The sequence below is a fragment of the Lycorma delicatula genome, chromosome 6, assembly GCF_047948215.1.
Source record: "Lycorma delicatula isolate Av1 chromosome 6, ASM4794821v1, whole genome shotgun sequence".
In the NCBI taxonomy this organism is placed as follows: Eukaryota; Metazoa; Arthropoda; class Insecta; order Hemiptera; family Fulgoridae; genus Lycorma; species Lycorma delicatula.
This window is the reverse complement of record NC_134460.1, coordinates 164,950,123-164,969,183: the sequence shown is the minus strand read 5'-3', so window position 1 is coordinate 164,969,183 and position 19,061 is coordinate 164,950,123. Positions and strand designations below refer to the sequence as shown.

Genomic DNA, 19,061 nt, shown 5'->3' with positions numbered 1-19,061 from the left:
ACATAGATTCTCAGTAAATTTAATCTATAAATAAAAATCTGATGTGGACACCTCATGACTTCCTTGAAGGCCTATTAAATTACATATATTTTTTATTAATTTTTTTTGTTATTATTTAATTATTTATGTAATATATTTTACAATCAGCGGTTTATAAATTAATATATTAAATTTAAAAAAAAAATTTAAAGATAGGAAATGTAGTCGGATTCGACCGATGTGCCTTCTCCTTGTAAGATCAAAATATTTCATTAATTAAAATTTTATTGAGCTATACCTGTGGAACCGACGAAACTAAGTACCACTTACGATATATTGCTGTAACTCTCTCGATGAGGGCTTATTACTGCATTTAAGAAAAAGTCCAAAATCCATTTTGTTTTTGGATTTTGGTTAAATAGATATATATTGGTTTTAATATATAATATATATATATAATATATATATTGGTTTTTGGTTAAATAGATTGTAATTAAAAGGGGAAGTGGGCAAGTACATGTTACAACAGTCCTAAATCCAAAATTTCAACATTATACGGCTAATCGTTTTCGAGTTACATACGAGATACATACGTACGTACGTACAGACGTCACGCCGAAACTACTCAAAATGGATTCAGGTATGTTCGAAATGAATATTTCCATTGAAATCTGAAAACTGAAATTTTTCGCAGTTAAAATACTTGCTTGTACAAGAAAGTAAAAAATGAAAAATTACATTCGAGGAAGAAACAACCTGTGACTAATGTCCGTGCTAAAAAAATGTCTGGTTCATAAAAGTAGTACTTTAGTGCGACATAATACATAGTGTTGGATGAAAAACTTAAAAATTAAGATTTGCGATGAATAAAAAAAAATTGGAAATCCGTTTTAGAGTAAATATTTTTACTCGCGTTTCTCAAAGTTTAAATAACTCATTTATTTTTACGAATATATATTTGATTCTTAATTTACTTGGTTCGATTTCCAGTAAGACTAGTAACATTTTTAAAAATTATTTCATCGATATTATAAAATGCGGTTGTTTATTTTTTGAATGTGTATTGTTCCATCAATAATATATATATATATATATATTTATTGCAAAATAAAACAATATTAATCTTAAAAACAGGTTTTCATTAAAATAACGGTATATCTGAGAATACAGTGGAACGTCGATTATCCCGAAATGATCTTTGCAAGGACGGATCCAGATAATTACATTTCCAGGCAATTGGAAAATTAAAAAAGGTACCAGTTTCATTCTCACTGGTCATTTCATTCTAATATTTAATGGTAATTTCCATCGATAAAAAGATGAAAATGTAAAAAAAAGAAACAGATGTGGACATTACATGACTTCCTTGAAATTACATATACACATTTTTTGCTGCATTTGAACTTATTCTTTAAACTTATTTCGTTTGAAAGCGAGATACGATCCTCCAATTCTTTAATAAGATTTGTCATCCCAAATCAGCCGATTTCGAAGTCGGGAGTTCTAACGTTCAAATCCTAGTAATGGAAGTTACTTTTATACGGATTTGAATACTAGATCGTGGATACCGGTGTTCTTTGTCGGTCGGGTTTCAAGGCTAAACAGAAAAAAAAATTTCTTTAATAAAGTAGACATTTACACAATCGCATTGTGGTGGACAACACATTGCATCACATTTTTTTACGATGTCTGTATCAGCATTTTATATATCAATTTTGTTTTTCACGTCGCTCTGGTGTAAGTGAGAACGTGTCGGATCCGTAACTATTCATACATCGATTTGAATCCGACTTTTTAATTTAAATATATCGATTTATTAATAATTATTAACCTCGGATTGGAAAAAAAATGAAAAAAACAGAAGTTATTACTGAAATAAAATTTGATGTACTTCTCATTTTAATTCAAAGATTTTAGAGGTTAATTATTAATAGATCAATATATTTAAATTAAAAAAAAAGTTAAAAAAAATATATGTATGTAAAGTCGGATTCGAACCGATGTGTCCAGGGTTATGGCTCAGACACTTTCTCACACCACGTAACTACTTGAACGACGTGAAACAAAATTAATATATAAAGTAATATAAAATGCCGATAGGAAAACCACACAAAAATGTAATGCAGCGTGTTGTCCATCGCAATGCAATTGTGTAAATGTCCGCTTTATTAAAGAATTCCAGAATCGTATCTCACTTTTAAATGATAAATTTAAATGAAGCGCTGCAGAAAATGTGTGTATGTAATTTAATAGGCGTGAAAGGAAGTCATGTGATATTTGCATCAGGTTTTTGGTTACGAGTCTACTACCTGGGATGTACTGTCGGCCACTTGTTAAACTAGTTTGAAAAATATTAAATGGCCTTCATTTTGGTTAAAATTGCTATAAGCTGGTGATTTTACATCACAATTTGTTTTTCAGCGCCCTTAACATAACGTTACAATCCTACATTGTACATTAAAACTTTTGAGTTGCTCCTTAGTTGAAACACCACTGCGGTATGCGGTAGTGTCATAGTAAAAAGTAAATCGTTTTGAGTTGTAGCATTTACTAAATTTATGTTTGTTATGTTTAAACAAACATATGTTTATGTTGTTTATGTTTGTTTAAATGTTAAAACGTTATTTTAAAGATCGCCTTACTTTGTTAACATCCAGTATACGTATACGTTAACTCTTTTATTGATGAAGTACTAAACATTACGAAAGCGTGTTTTAAACATAACGGCGTGGAAATTTTTTAGAGTATGAAAAATACCATTTACGGCCGGAATTCGAACGCGACACGTTCCCCGTGAAATACTGAGGGACTACCACTCCACCATGGAGGTCGTAGAAATTACGTAAGAATGGATATTAACGCAATATAATTTACTCTAAATCAACTAATCAAGCTCTCTCTCCAAAAGTTTCCTTTAGAGAGCAGTTTAGTTGTCATTATTTTTATATTACCTTCATATGTAATTTTATACTTTCTAAAATAAATAAATTCATTTTCTTTTAGATTTAGGGAGTCTCATAATATTGATCTTGACTTCAAATTAAATTTTACGTAATAATATAAAAAAGCTTTCACTGTTCGCATTTCACGTTCACGGGAACGTAAAATTAATTAGCCTGCTTCGTAACAAAAATTAAAAATCATAATAATTAGCGTATTATTATTTAATCGAGAGCAAAATATTTTTGTTGTTTGTTTTAAATAATTTAATTAAGAATAATTAATTAAAAAATACTAACGCGTAATTTATATTTTATTCTCTGTTTTAATGATCTATTAAATAAAAAACTCACCCGATATATTTTACTTTCGCTCTTGTATAACGGGAAATTATACAGATAGGTATAAATTAAATAAAAAAAACTTGTATTTTTTAAAGTTGTGCCTTAAGGAGACATTTTAAAAAATAACAAAAGATAGATTTAAACATATTGTAAATAACCCGCAAAAAGAAATTTTATTCTAATGCCGTAAAGTCCAAAAAATCTATTTTTTTCAGACGGATGTTTGTGCGTATGTATGTCGGTCTATATTTGGTCTTATAATTGTGGAATCCGTCGATTGATTTTCTTCAAAATCGGTAGACAGGTACTGACTTCGAACGGAAAGAATTTACAATTTTAAGAAAAATTAGAAAAGGGGTGAGGATGTTTACGTCGAAAAAAATATTAATTCTTTACCGAGGCGGCCATGTTTATTTTTCAATCCGTTATATCTCTATAAATATTAGTTTTATCACAATTTATCACCTCTTATTTTGAACAAAATGAGATTTTATTTTTTAGATCGGTTAACAAACGGTCGAGTTATGGTACTTGTCGGTAATCAGGACGCGACCTAACTGCCATAAAACACTTTGCCAAATAGTAGTTTTAAATTTAAATATCGCTTTTGTTTTTATAAGTTGTTTATAAAATTTTAATTTAATGTAAATTAGATGAGGCTAGCGAGCGATGGAAGCGTTAGGGTAGGTTAAGTTAATTTAACTAACGATTCCGTAAACTGTACTTCGGTTGATATTAACATAACCTAACGCTCTCTAACTCATCGAATTAACATTTAAGTATTTGTATATTAGATTTAAAATAATCATGTTATCTCAATAACACGGAAAACTTAAAACAAAATTTAAAACGTTTATTTTTGAAGAAATAATTATTTAAGATAATATTATAAATAAAAACCACAACGCACGACAAACAGCGTAGGATCCAGATAACCGACGAGTGCCGTTATTATTAATATAGTACTGTCGTGACCGATATATAAAAATTTACTTACATGCACAGCGATTGAATTACTCTTTTATAATATATTTCAGTATTAGAACGACGATGCGCTAAACGTTTACACTGAAAGATAAGTATAGTAGTTAACATGAATAACACACACGTACACCGAACGACAATTATAAACGTATTTACGTAAAACAAAAAACATCCGAGCACCGAAGCCACGTACAACTGTCGCTCGGACAGAATCGTCTTCCCCGAATACACCCGTATGAGGGTATTTAACAAAGCCTTACGGATTATAATTATTCTCCGTTCAGCCGGTATTTCTCCCTCGTTCGCCTGAACCCGGCTCATCCGAACTTACACGAATAAGCCTTTCAGTTCGGAGTATGACAGATTAAACTTTTTTAATGCCCGTCCTTTTTACAAATTGTTTGTTGGTTATGCGTGGATGATTTTCGTTTTACGTTAAATACGTTTATAATTGTTCTGCGTACGTGTATGTTAATCGTGTAACTACTATACTTATCTTTCAGTGAAAACGTTTAGAGCATCGTCGTTCTAATACTGAAATATATTATTAAAGAGTAATTCAATCGTCGTGCATGTAAGTAAATTTTTATATATCGGCCACGACAGTACTATGTTAATAATAATGGCCCTAGTCGGTTATCTGGACCCGACGCTGCTTGTCGTGTGTTATGTTTTTTATTCATTATTATTTATAATATTATCTTAGATAGTTATTATTTCGTCAGAAATAACGTTTTCTGTGTTATTCAGATAACACGATTATTTTGAATCTATTATATGAACACTTGAATGTTAATTCGTTGACCTTAGCGAGCGTTAGGTTATATCATTTTAAAATCGTACAAGTACAGTTTACAGAATCGTTAGTTAAATTACCTATCCTACCCTAATTCTCGCTTCGCTCGCTAACCTCATCTAACTAATTAACATTAAATATTAAAATTTTATAAACAACTTATAATAACAAAAGCGATATTTAAACTATATTTAAAACTGTTATTTGCAATGTGTTTTATGGCAATTTGTGACAAAAAAAATAAGTGAAAAATAGGTTGTGTCCAGATTACCGGCAAGTACCAGAATAACATAATTAATATTAAACTATGTTATAATTAAGATAATATTACTACTTTCTTCTATAATATTAATATTGTTAGTATTTATATATGTATATACTATTATATAAACAGGAAGAGGGTTTTTGTTTGTTCGAAATAAACAAAAAAACTACTCTATATCAATCGCAACCATATTTTTACCCATCTTTGTTAGCATTACTGGGAATGTTTTTAGATATAGTTTATCTCTAAAAAATATATATATATATATATTTAATAGTAAAGATTTGCCATTTGAAGCACAAACTTTAATGAATTGAATTAATCAACTGTGAGTCTTTCTTGCTGCTTGAGCTGGGATTAAACTGAATGAATAATATTATGATAATATTATATATAATAGTAGATATTATAGGTAGGTTAACTATTATATACTTTTAGGTAGGTTTCATAAGAAAGCCAACTATTGTAATAGGTATCACGATTCGACTTCGCGAAAATTTTGACATATCTTCGCGTTTCACATTTCTCAGACCCCAAAACCACCGTCAGTTCAAAAGTTTATATATATAATTTCACTTTCTTGTGGACATGATAACTGCCGTAATTTTGCGCCAGTCACTTTCAAATTGATACATAAAATATAAAGACCCAAAATGTCGGTCGAGTTCGTTAATTGGCAAAATCGGACAGTGCAGGTAGAAATTGGGGGGGGGGGGGCCTAATATTTATCTGGATAAAGATTTTTGATATCATCAATCATTAGCCCAGGGGGTGGAAAACATACGGTTTCAAAGACAAAAAAAAAATCATACCTCCCTTAATAGGCACAGTATCCAATCGGTTTAAAGTGATCGTTAGTTCTTTAAAAATTACCTAAAACTTTTGTATATAACAGGTTTTGACCGACCCTTACCAAGAGATGACCAAAATGTTGCTGGAATTGTAAGAAGATGGGGCTTGACGTATGCTAAACGTGTGAAACTTTTTTCATATGCAATCATTGTCGTATCGAGTAAATTTGAAATTTTTCATAACTTTAAGGTGGACATTTTTTTTATCCCCTATTTAGCACCGATGAAATCTACCTCCTCCTTCCGGCGTGTCGAAAGGGATCTTTATTTTTAGTAAATTGTAATTTTTTATAATCGATTATTTAAATTATTAAGTTACTTAAATTCCAAAGTTTTAATTTATTATTGTCTTAAAACCGTAAATAATTTTTTCTTATTTCAAATTTTTTATTTTGTAATTATTTCGGTAAAGAATTTTTTAACGGAGTAAATATTTTTTCAAATAAATCTAAACAACCTTTTAATAACTTCAAATAAAGTTAATATTTTAAGTAAGTTATTTATTTTAATATTAACGTCTGGTTAATCGTCTTTGTTTGACGATCGCACAAACGGATAAAAAACAGTAATGAGAATGTGTTTTTTTTTTGTTTTTTCCAAAAATTATAGGATAACATGATAAAGTTTCTTTTATAATTTACAGAAAAAATCAATGTTACACGTGTAATATCCATTTGAGTAGAAATTTCTTTGCGGCGCGGTGTTAACCGTTTTACATAGCTCAATGCCATTACCGTTTTGTACTGCTTCATTTCAATGCCCTGTAACAAATACAGAGTCTCTTTTTCCAGCTGCTTGTATACGTTATACGGCCTTCAGTTTTATTATAAACGGTACAGTAGTTTAAGTAAAGCGTTACTTAATCTACTGTTGTATTTTCCAGTTCAATGCTCTTAAAACTGTAGATTACTCCTGTTATGCAGCCGGTATCCGGCAGTAATAATAATAAACAACAACAGCGGCATTTATAACGTCCTCGGTTCGATTCTTGTTTAAAATATATTTGATGTTCTTTAAACATACTAAAAGATTATACCGAACGTATATATTAAAATATTAATTTCCATACGTTTATAATTATTAAATTTCTTTAATTATTTTAAAATTTACATTAGTTATTTATTATTTTCATACATATTTGTAGTTAATCACAGTTTATGCAGATCATTTTCAACTAAATCACTCGTCTTCATTACTCTTAGACTTAAAATTTCACTTTGTTTTAAGTTGTCTCCCTCCGACTACAATTTGGTCAATAACGTAGTAAAAATCTTGTTTTATTTATTATACGCGTACTCTTCGCTCAGAAACTTGCCTTTACCCCCGTAAAAATAAACTATAAATCTTTCGTTTTAATTTAAGATTATCCTCTAGTTTCACGGCATAATAAATCAAAATGCAAAACATTTTTTTCTCAAATCTCTATAACGTTATCAGGAAATAATATCTTCTCTATCGGTTTTGAAAAAAAAACCGAAGATTTACGATTATTGACTGACGAAGCAAGCGATACGGTCAAACGTGTATTCCAGTTTTCATGAAAATTTGCTGTAAGGTTTTTATTATTTGGTTGAACGAAGTGCAGAGTGTTTTTAAAACGATGGGCTGGCTATACTTTTTCGAATTCTTTTTGTAAAATTAAACAAAAAATATCGCTACAAAAATGTTCGGCTACGTTCGGCATTTTGTTCGGGTATTTGTTAACCGATTTTAAAATCGGTTAACAAATAGCCGAACAAATTATGGCAAAAAATTGATTTATGACAGACATTTAAACAGTTTAGCTGTTGTCCTGTTAGGGGAGATGTGAGTCGATGTATTAGACTTAGCAACGTAACAGACGAGGCCTCTCTTCTTCAGTTGTGCATCGTAAAATTACTTATGTTTATGATTATTTAAGTTTCTTATTTGTTCCTACGTTACTATCTTTTTCTTTTTATGTTGTGTTCATATTATTATTATTATTATTATTAGAGTTCATTACTAGCTGGACTTTATCGTTGTTTATGCTACCTTTGATTTACCATTGATGTCTAGAATATATTAAGGTGTTATATATATACACCTTAATATATATATATATATATATATATTAAGGTGTTTCGACAGAAACTCTTTTATAACGTGATTATTCTCATGAAATTTACTTACGGTTTCTAAATTCCGAAAGCGATTGTAAATATAATTTGAGATATTAAAAAAAGAAAAAACAAACTACTATTAATATAATTTTACAGTATTTTTGTAAGGCGTAGATAGAAAATTAACTGTAAAAGTCATTGTACCTATCGTTATTTCTGTTATTCATCGACATTAACTTAGTTGCTTTGAGGCCAGCCATTATACGGGTACTACATTTTCTACAAGCGCTCTTTTATATACATCGATGTACTACATATATGAATATACATTTACTATATTTAAAAATTATCAATTCGTAGTACGAATTGACAATTTTTCATTCGGACTGTCCATTTAATCCAATCGCGAGCGCACGCAAACTGATACATCCTGTTAATCACTATTTTCGGAATTTTTATGAGATATGAAATCATTAAAAATTTTACTTCACAAATTTACGAAAAAATTCTGTCATTTTTTTATTCAGGCTCAGAGCTGTTTCGACGAAGTAATTGTTTTTGTTTTCTTCTTTTTTTTTGAAAGATATAAAATTAAAAAACCCGTGAAAAATTTTAATTTAGATATATATTTTATACGTTCGTATAATAAATCTATTTGTCAAGAAACGTTTTCTTGATACTCCGCTTAATTTAAACACCTCTCTCCGGTTTGTAGAATGGCATAGGTAAAGTTTACGACTGTTTTTTTTTTTACTTCCTTGTACGAAGTAAAGGAAGTGTTGTGATAGAGAAAGATTTTGTTTTTCAAATTTCAACGGAAATATCCGTTTTGACCATCCCTAAATCCAATTTGACTAGTTTCGCGCGTAACTCAGAAACGATTAGCCGTACGATATTGAAATTTTGGATGTAGGACTGTTGTAACATGCAGTTGTGCACCTCTCCTTTTAATTGCAATCGACTGGACCAAAAGCGTCCAAAAAAGCCTAAAATCAATAAAACTTGGTTTTTTACATTTTCTTAAACTGGAGTAATAAGCCCTCATTCAGAGCTTTTCAACGATATATCATAAGCGGTATTTATTTTCATCGGTTCCAGAGTTATAGCCAAATAAAATTTTAATTAATGAAATATTTGGATCTTACAAGGGGAAGGCAGATCGGTTCGAATCAAACTTCATCTCCTTTTTTTAAATTTATATCGATCGATAATTAACCGATTAATTATGAACCGATTGAATCGATTAATAATTATGAACCTCTGATTGTAAAAAAAAAAAATTACGATAAATAATAATTCAATAACAATAAAAAAAGAAAAAATATTAGAAGTTATGGATGAAATAAAATTTTATGTACTTTTCATTTTAAAATAATGTGTATATGTTAGTTAATAGGCGTAAAATAGTCATGTGGTTTCCACTTCAGATTTTTTTTTAAATTCTCATTTATCGAGTTTTAGAGAAGAGATTGAAATGAACAATTTCGTATATATTATATATTGCTTCTCCGTCTAGCGGTACAACTGAGCTGCTATAACTTTACAAGGGAAAATGTTTTAATCGGTCCAGCGTGGGCGTACGCGGTATTCATCGGATCTTTATGTTTAGATATCTAAGGAATATAAAAAACCCAAGAACCGGAAATTGTCCGTAAGTTCGTATGTACGTGTGCATGTTCGGTCTCGCCTTCTAAATCGCCTTTTATCTCAAGAATTACAGGACCGATTTTGACCAAACTCTGTCAGATTACTTCTATATATGGGGCACTAATACCATTACATTTTCAACTTAAAAGGTCAAGGGGGTGAGGCTATATTATAAGGTTACCCTCAGTATCTCGAGATTTCCCCTAATTTAAGGTCTTATTTTTCTTACGCGCATTTGGTAACGATTAAGAAATAATATTTCCAAAATTTTTTTTTGTAAAATCGCACCCCCACCCCAAAAAATACTGTAAATAAACTAGCGGTTAAATGGATATTTACGTCAATAGTAACCTCTCTCACCTCAAGAAGCGTTAGTGTAGCACTGCCGTACGCCTGTTGTTGTCGTCTTTTCTTGTTTTTTTAACCTTCGGGACTACCGTTAGATATTACTTCAGAGGATGAGATGAAGAAAAATTTTTTTAGCGTGTGAAAATGCCATACCTGACCGCGATTCGAACCCTGGACTTCCGGATGAAAGGCCGAGACTCTACCACTCGCGTCACGGAGGCCGGCTGTTGTAGTCGTCTGCTATGTTGTAACGTCACAGGTGAGGGGTAGAATTAAATAAATGAATAATATTTAAAGCGTAAAAAGTATTTAAAGTTACCGCTAGTACCGCCACACCCGCGCGAATGAAATACGGTATGCGTACGCGCATTATTAAGAATCATTGAATTAAACGAACGAAAATAAATTATATTTAAATAAAATGATATACGTATATTTTAAATTAAGTCGTGTGTGTAAGCCGTGCATCAGGAAAAAGCCGCGTGACGGGAAAGTCCTACGACTGTATCGTCAGCTTTTATACGTATAAATCAATAGTTAAAACATAGAAAAGTGATTTGTCATACCTTGAAATGATCTACACTTCGATATGTTAAAAATCGAACGGTGGATAATGTGACAAATGAATAGGTATTGCGACAAATCGTTGAAGAAAGAAGCGTTTGGAAAAATATAGTTAAAAGAAGAGACAGACTTACAGGCCGCATATTAAGGCATTCTGGAATAGACGTTTTGATATTGGAGGGACAGGTAGATGGGAAAAATTGTGCATGAAAGCGACGTTTGGAATTTGTAAAACAAATTGTTAGGGATGTAGGATGTAGGTGTATACCGAAATGAAACGACTGGCATAGATTGGGAATGTCGAAGACCTGCATCAAACTACTCAAATGACTGAAGACAAAAAAGATATGTGTGGAGGTCTCAATCAAACAAAAAAAAAAAAACATAATTGTAAGGTTGGAGTATTTCTAAATTTTATTTTCTGTTTAATTTAAACTAATATCCTTCATATGTATTTCTAAAGAAAATCAATGCAGCCGCTGTGGTGTATAAAGATACAAACAAATAAATTACGTATATTAGTTTATTAGTCGGTTTAATTGACCGTAGAATCCCTTTTGCTTTAGGATCAGAATATAGAATGAACAAATTTTTCACGCGCAAAAAATTGCAAATTAAGATTCGAATCCTGAAAGTTTCGTAACTTCTTTCGTATTTTAGTACTCTACAATGTTAAAATACGCGGTGTTTTAGCCGCTTTATTTATTTTATTACGTTTATAAAAATGTAGGATACAGTTATGTAATTGTTTGTGTAATCTAGATAAGAGACCGTACAAACTTAATAACACGATGTATTCTTTTACAAATGATTTACATTCGGGTTGCTTTTATGTCACAATATACGTAAACATTGAGGCGGTAATGTCTGTTCACATGTTAGAACAATTTAGGGTTTTGTTGTATCTCATGGTCATTTCCTGCTCCGGCGAACTCTGTAATTTGTAATTACTAGCACGTATTCTTTGTTACAAGAAAATAGGATTTTTATACTATTATAGTACTGTAGTGCTATTAGCCGTGAATCGTTGTTGATTTTTATGTAAAAGAAGATCTCACGAATTAAAAGCACGCATCGCATACTAAACTTCCACGACAAAACTGTACAAACAAAATAGAATACTATATATATGACAAAACAAACTATATAACTACAGCGGCGGGTCGGGTGTAGGCAATGCGTAACTACAGCACTGTCATCAGTGGATATTATCGATAACATTTAATGTAACAGTCCTTTTTCTTTAATTCTTTCTTTATACTTGTACAATGTACAATCCTTTACATTAATGTCAGTAGCCATCCCCGGGTTTAGGAAAAAGATACAAATATTTGTATGGAACTATACGCTTCACAGTTCCAGCGGTGTGGCGTTTGGCTGTTGTGCGCATGCGCACATGGGAAGCTGCACGCGAAGCTGCGAGGGAGAGAGAGCACTGTCACTTTTCTCTTTGTAACTTAATAACCAGGGTCCTCTGCCGACCCTGGCGTGTTGGTGGAAGTTATTTTTTTTTTTTACTCTGCGTGTTTGTGGAACGTTCCTTGTTCGTTCCCTTTTCTAGTTTAATCAGTAGAAGGAATATAAAAGCGGTTTAATTGTTTTTCAATAGTGATCAGGAGATGGCGGAAAGCAAGGGCACTTAGATTGCCAAATCTGTCCAAAAGCACGTTGGAAGGGCGAAAGAGAAGGTAATTAGTAAAAACTAATTATGTATTTGTTTCTGTGTACATAGAAATTTAAATTAAGCACCGTTGGAGTATACTATTTTAAGCGGATATTTTACTAAGATATTGTCTAATAATACTAAAAAATATTATCTGTGTTGACATTTTATTATTTTTTCGGTTAAACCGAATACGGTTTTTAAGCACATTGTGCTTAAATACCGTGTACCGTATTCTTGAATGTGATAAAGTGTAGGATTAGATTGTTATCCTGCTTCCAGCTATTCTATTTGATTCATTTGTTTTCTCAGTTCTTTTATTTTATAGAAAACTCTAACCGTGGCCTTGAAAATGCCCAAAAAAAAGATTTTCTGGAGTAGCATCCCCACTAATTTTAAGCTACGAGTGGCCGCTGATTGTTAATTTACAAAACAAAAGGAATTAAATTTTTTACTTGACTGTCAAAAGAAGGGTAATGCGTTTTCATATTAGGCTTCTGTGTTTTGTGTTTAATTTTATATTTCCGAAGTAATGCACGATTCGTCTTAACGAATCACATGAGTGACACTGGGTGTATAAAGATTTAAATAAAGCAATATAGCTAATGCTAGACTCCATTTTGTCTAGTAGGAAATGGAAAATTGTTTTTAAAAACAATAAAGTGTCATGTAAAAGTGCTTGGAAAAATAATTTTAATAGTATCTGGTTATTTTATTCGGCTCCTTTATAATATTATACATGAAAACATTTATTTGGGAACCACATGACTGCCTTGTACGCCTATTAAATTACTTATACACTTTTTTTTTAATGAAAATTACATAAAGTTTTATTTCATTAATAATTTCTGATATTTTTTCTTTTTTTTATTGTTATTATTGAATTATTATTTATCGTAAATATTTTTTACAATTAGTACAGTCAATTTGTATTTTAATTTGGAAATCCTTACCTACCGATTGATGTTTTTTCCATATGTTAGGGGTGACGAGGGAAGCTTAACTTCAGATTTTTAACATCCCCTACCCATAGATTTTTGAAAAACTCAAAAAGTTTTTGAAATGCGTTTTTCTCTAAATCTACCCATTCTAGAGAAAAGTTTTTCAAACAAAAAATGTAGAGGACATTCTCCTCTACAATTAATGCGTTTGAAGTTATGCCGTATAATTTTAAATTGAAATACTAGGTGGCGCTGAAGTTGTAAAAAACGTGTTTTTTCGGGTTTTTCACCGGAAAAAATTGTTTTTCGTCTGTATTGCATTTGAAAACGTTGTTAATTTCAAAAAAAAAGACGACTTTTATTTAAACAATTTTCATGTACGACTTACCGTTTTGGAGCTGTAGCTTGTGAAATTGTGAAAATGTTGTGAATCGGGTACGTGTTCGAAACCGGTCTAGTCGTTTACAACGTTTTTTACAACTTCAGCGCCACCTAGTATTTCAATTTAAAATTATACGGCATAACTTCAAAGACATTAATTGTAGAGGAGAATGCCCTCTACATTTTTTGGTTGAAAAATGTAGAGGAGAATGCCCTCTACATTTTTTGGTTGAAAAACTTTTCTCTAAAATGCATAGATTCAGAGAAAAGCGCATTTCAAATACTTTTTGAGTTTTTTAAAAATCTATGGGTAGGGGATGTTAAAAATCTGAAGTTAAGCTTCCCTCATCACCCCTAACGCGTGGACAAAAGATCAATCGGTAGGTAAGGATTTTCAAATACAGCCTATTTTGATGACAAATTGCCTGTATTAAATCAGAAGTTTATAATTATTAATTAATCAATACATTTAAATGAAAAAAAAAAAAAACGTTAAAAAAAGGAGATGAAGTCTGATTCGAACAGATGTGCTTTCCCCTTGTAAGATCCAAATATTTCATTAATCAAATTTTTATTTCACTATAACTATGGAACCAATAAAAATAATTACCACTTATAATATATCGTTGAAAAGGTTTCAACAAGGGCTTATTACTGCAGTTAAGAAAAGTCCAAAATCCAAACTTTTTTGGATTTTCTACTTTTGTAGATACTTTTGATTTAGTCGATTGCAATCAAAAGGGGAGATGCATAATTAATTGTTACAACAGTCCTAAATCCAAAATTTCAACATCCTACGGCTAATCGTTTTTGAGTTACGCGAGATACATACATACTTATGTACGTACAGATGTCACGCCGAAAGTAATCAAAATGGATATTTCCATTGACATCCGAAAACCGAAATTTTTCGCGTCACAATGTTTCTTTTACTTCGTTCAAAGAAGTAAAAATAGTTCATGAAAATTCAAGAAATCCTGAGAAAAGTTTTTTTTTAATAGTTTATGTAAACGAAAATTATATAGTCTAAATAAAGGATTTGAAGATAATTTTCATTATCATCGGATCGTTATAGTGTGATGATTCATATCCTAATATCATTCTTTTATTTAAAGGAGTTTCCGCAAAACTCTCTTATTGATTTCCTGTTTTACATATCATTTCTTTTCTTCTAATGATTGTTATGTATGTAAAATATCCTCTGTACTAATATTACTAGTTAAGAGTACTATTTTCTATGAAATTAATGAATGATGTTTATTAATTAGACAAACCATTTAGTGAACATAATAAACATTTTGAATCGGTATATCAATATTTATTTATTCGTATTTTGTGAAGACAGGAAACCGTTTCATTTCTTCTATATTCTCTAGTAAGCTTGAACAAAGTTTTTTTTTGTTAGAGATATTTTTTTTTATTTGTTCGTACAAGAATTGTATATGTATAAAAAAGAATTGATGAACTAATATGAAATATAAGATATATATTTATATATATAGTATATGTATGTAGTATATAGTATATATATATATATATATATATATATATATATATATATTCTAAAATTCTTTTTATAATTTAACTGCTACTTGTGCTAAAAAAAAAAAAAAATATTAAAGTTGACATTAGACAAACGCTATGTGTATGTAACGTTTCAAGGACAAATGTTGTATATAAAAAAAAAACTATATAACAAAACGTCTTGTACGTGACCACCTGTTCTTGTCGGCAAGGGGGTGAGGGATGTAAAAAATGAGTCATCGTATGTCTTTCTTATTTCATAAACCAATAATGTTTTTTAAAGAGACAAAGAACTAGAATTAACTTCGTATATAGTTAGCAATCGTTAGAGATAAATCATTTATTTTAAAATTATTATTTTTTTTTTTGTTTGAAAAAGCATTTAATCGATTAAATAAAAGTTTATATATTTAAAATAACGTAACAAAAGAATGTTTTGTTTTTTTTCCTTTTTTTTTTTTTCTTTACTGTGGTATAATTTTTATTAATATATTTCCTTCATTTTCCTTCAAACAAATTTTTATGTTGAAGATGTTTTAATAATTAACGACTAAACTTTTACGTATGGATATCAGATAAAATACGACTTTAATAATATAAGTACAATATACTGTATGTTTTGATTTGATTTATTTAGAAAATATTTATTACTTAAATGTTTGTATTAATTTATTGGTTCGTACGATTTCCTGGAAATTTTTAGTTGCTTACTACTCTTGATTAGACCGACATTATCAGCTGCGTTCCTTATTTGATATATTTAGAATACATGTAACTTATTATATTACTAGAATATTAATTAGAACGCAAAATCGGAATATTGGCCGGTAGAATTTATACAGTAGCCATTAGATTTAAAATACGACTGGAAATGGCCAGATTCGAATTATTAATCTCCTACATCGGAAGGTTTATTATAATCATTTCGATGTATATAATTTTATTTTGTCGGTTAAATTTAATGTATTACTTTTAATTTTAATATACTCTGTTTGTAGAATTGATTCAAATCATTAATTTATTTGATTCATATTACATCAATTTATCGTTCGGATCGGCTGTTGTTAATACATAATTTGATTTCAGTTTTATTCTGTGTAACCCGGTAATCAGAATTAGCGATCCTTTGTTAGAAAACGAGTGATCTACCGATTCTAGTATCCTAAATTTTATTTAAAATAATAACTTCCATGTAAAACAAACAATTCTTCTTTTTCCGCCCCTTTCATAGTTTTTTTTCTTAATTTTAAATACGAATTTTGAAAGCTTTTTGTAAATTTATAAAAAAAATAAATAAAGCGAAAAGTAATACTGGTTAGGATCCAAAGCAGTATTTGTAAAAACTATTTTGGGGGTAAACGTTTAACTTAAGCGAGATGGTTTGTATCGATCAATTTTTATATCTTTATATTGTTAACGATTAACATTACAGATCGATTTATAAATCAATTTTGTTTTGCTTTTATTACCATCAAACAGTCTTACTGTCAAGTAAAAAATATCTTCCTCACAGATATTTTTATTTCTCCATATTTAGAACTGACCTGAAAAGTGTTATAAAGTTTCTGTTTAATGATATACTCGCCTGTATATATATATATATATATATATATATATATATATATATATATATATACACACACACAACAGTTTAATCTATGATTATATTTTTTTTTTGTGAGATTACGGGCATTGACTACTATCGTCATTTAGCCCTAATGGAAATTTGTAGCACATGAAATATGCCATACCTAACCGGGATTCAAACCCGGGACCTCCTGAAGATTGATCTGTACGTTTTTAAAATTAAAATCGGGTTTGAAATTGGGAAGATGTTAAAGGTATGCTATATCTATAATGATTGTGTTTCTTTGTTTAACATAAGAAATACTATTGAAAAAATAATTAGGTTAATTAATTTTTAGAAATTCTTCTTTATCTTATGTAACCTTAAAAATTTTAATTCGATAAATTTTTGTAATTAAAATTTATAATTTATTGAATATTTTTTCTATATGCATATTTATATGAGCAGTAATGAATTAGTCCAACTTAATGATATTATCAAAACTAAATTTTATAGAACCTTACGATACTGTTCGTTAGTATAAAATGGAGTTCTTGTGAATTTTTTAATTTTTTTACCGATTTAAAAAATGTAAAACAATATTTATTTATATAAATGTTTCAATAGGTTTCTTTAATTAATAAAATAATTAAACTTATAAAGATAAAAACAACTTTCATCTTCATTCATAATGAAGAGATTAAATGTTAAACTAATAAATGTTATTTAGTAATACTAAGGTACTTTAATTTTTTTCTTTTTATTGCTTACAGAATTATTTTTAACATATACTGAAATAAAGTTATTGTCTGTAGTTATTTTTTTTTTGGAGTTTCTTGTTTCATATTAATCCAGTGTAAATAACTTACATGTAAGCTATTTATTGGTTGCAAGCATTAACCCGCCGAGTTGGTCTAGTAGTTAAACTCGTCATCGTAAATCAGCTGATTTGGAAGTCCAGAGTTCTAAGGTTCAAATTCTAGTTAAGGCAGTTACTTTTATACGGATTTGAATATTAGATCGTGGATACCGGTGTTCTTTGACGGTCGGGTTTCAATTAATCACACATCTCAGGAACTGTCGACCTGAGACTGTACAAGACTAAATTTCATTTACATTCGTACTCATCCTCATTCGTCCTTTGAAATAATACCTTACGGTGATTTCGGAGGCTAAACAAAAAAACAAATGGTTGCAAGCATTGAAAACCAGCTTTCTTGATCCGCATAATTAATATTTATGTTAATTTGCAATTACCGGAATGATTATTGATTGTGATATGAAAAACCGGTTAACACAGTCATTTTAAAGAATAACAAGCATTTAAACTAGTCGCACAGTTATTTTAATGAATAACAAGTATCCTTTTAATATAGTACAATTTACGTTATAAACATGTCAATTACATTGTAGGAGAAATAATTTTTATATGGAAGCAACCTTTTTTTTTTGTTAAGATATTCTTCTTCTTGTAAATAATATAAATGACTAAAAAATGCGTTTTCAGCCGATCTGATCTAGTACAGATTCTTTTTATAAGTTTTTATTTAACTTGCTTTAGTTATAATCAAATCTTGCAACCGCTATATCTTTTGATCTATCGTATGAAAATCAATGAAATTTGGTCCACGTATGTAACTTCGATGACAATACAATACTACTGTGTTAGAATTTGGATATGAACCCACCCCCATCCTCCCACGCGCTACCCCTACGCTAAATTCATGCATTGTTGAAAATTTTCTCATGAACTATCGTATGAAAATGATTGAAATTTGGTACACGAATGTAACTTAGATGTGTAAAAATAAATATTTTTACTCTTTAGTCTTAATAAACAAACAAACTTGAACAAACAACAATATTCAGATATAAATATTAAGAATATTTTTTTGGATGTAAAAATTTTATTGTTCTTTAAGACTAAAAAGTAAAAAAAATACAAAAAACAAAAAAAAAATTACAAATATATATTTTATTACATATAAAAAAATATTTTTTAAAAAAAGCTTTTATTTATATTTAACTAACATTATTAGTTACATTAATAAAAAAGGAAGCAAATTAGAAAAACCCTCTAAAAAGTAAGAAATAAGAATTAAATCAAACAAAGAGTATTTTAAACAAAAAAAATATATATATATAATATATTAACAAATATAAAAAATACACTGAAAAGTAAAAAA

At 29.5% G+C, this 19,061-nt stretch overlaps 2 protein-coding genes across 4 annotated transcripts in view; one reads left to right on the top strand and one right to left on the bottom strand.

Annotated features, from left to right (window-relative positions):
• LOC142326472 (putative tubulin polyglutamylase TTLL9) overlaps nucleotides 1–4,411 on the bottom strand; it is a 388,004-nt gene extending 383,593 nt beyond the window's left edge. For both annotated transcript variants that reach the window (XM_075369043.1, XM_075369046.1), the window contains exon 1: nucleotides 4,261–4,411. The gene's annotated coding sequence lies outside the window, so the exon portion shown is untranslated. The remainder of the gene's footprint in view (nucleotides 1–4,260) is intronic.
• The window catches only part of pip (heparan sulfate 2-O-sulfotransferase pipe), a 398,529-nt gene that overhangs the window by 245,390 nt on the left and 134,078 nt on the right, over nucleotides 1–19,061 (top strand). The window lies entirely within an intron of this gene.